The sequence below is a fragment of the Myotis brandtii genome, unplaced genomic scaffold, assembly GCF_000412655.1.
Source record: "Myotis brandtii unplaced genomic scaffold, ASM41265v1 scaffold422, whole genome shotgun sequence".
NCBI classification, from domain to species: Eukaryota; Metazoa; Chordata; class Mammalia; order Chiroptera; family Vespertilionidae; genus Myotis; species Myotis brandtii.
Genome location: NW_005366171.1, coordinates 2085746 through 2086690, shown reverse-complemented (window position 1 = coordinate 2086690; position 945 = coordinate 2085746). Strand labels below are relative to the sequence as shown.

At 60.4% G+C, this 945-nt stretch overlaps 1 protein-coding gene across 2 annotated transcripts in view; it reads right to left on the bottom strand.

Annotated features, from left to right (window-relative positions):
• Positions 1-178, bottom strand: part of ZNF143 (zinc finger protein 143) — a 32352-nt gene extending 32174 nt beyond the window's left edge. For both annotated transcript variants that reach the window (XM_005873961.2, XM_005873960.2), the window contains exon 1: positions 67-178. The gene's annotated coding sequence lies outside the window, so the exon portion shown is untranslated. The remainder of the gene's footprint in view (positions 1-66) is intronic.
• Positions 179-945: the final 767 nt, after the last annotated feature.

Here is a 945-nt window from a genome sequence, read left to right as displayed (position 1 = left end):
TGCCCTGAGGGCGGCGGCCGGGCGGAGAATAATGCACACTGGGTAAAAACACATTTATATACGAACCTCCGAGAAAATTTTCCAACAATTCCTTCGTCCGACCACCATGCACCAGGACAGGAAACAGCCGCCCGGCCCCCAAGCCCCGCAACACGCATACCCAGTATGAAGCCCGCCCCCAGCTTCCATTGGGCTGACACCGAGTCACTCGTTAGGCAGTTCCTGCTTGCCATTGGCTCAAATTTAGGTGACGCGAGAGACCAGCTTATCCCCGCCCCATTTTGGTGACGTCAGGCCGTCAGAGCAGCGTCGGAGTGGCTTGCCTGAAATGCGGAATCGAAGTTCCTGTGTCTGAGTGGTTGGCAGAACCGCTCATCCCAGATCGGCACCGCCTCGCTGGCAAGTGAATTATGCAGATTCCGGGGCCCCAGCGGGAGGCGCCATTTTGTAGCGAGGGAGGGAGGCTGGTCCTTGTGACTAGCCGGGAGGGAGAAGGGGTGACTGGCGCCATTTTCCCCACAGGGGCTAGGCGGTGATCTGGGCTCTCCCGGTGGGCTTACTGGAGCACGTTCTGGGGACGGGTTGCGCTTTGCCTAGCGATTGCGGAGCATCGCCCGGTTGGGAGGGAAGGGGTTGGGAGGGATAGGACAGGATGGGATGGATGCCTAGCAGCTCCCTGGGGGCTCCCGGTGTCAGCTGAGGCCTTTGGTCCTGGATGAGGGCTTTGCTTTCTGAGAGCTGCCGTATGCCAGTCCGCGACTGCCAACCCTCTCCGCGCCTGTCCAGTCTCCGGGGCGTCGACAGTCCGGCGGGAGGGTGAGCCTCCTACCCCTACCGAAGCGTCGGAGGAGCTTGGCAGCCCGGGATGGTTTGGGACTTTGCTGGGAGATTCTGCGGATCTTTGATCACTCCCGTGTTGTTCAGGTTTAGGATTTGAAGTCGTCC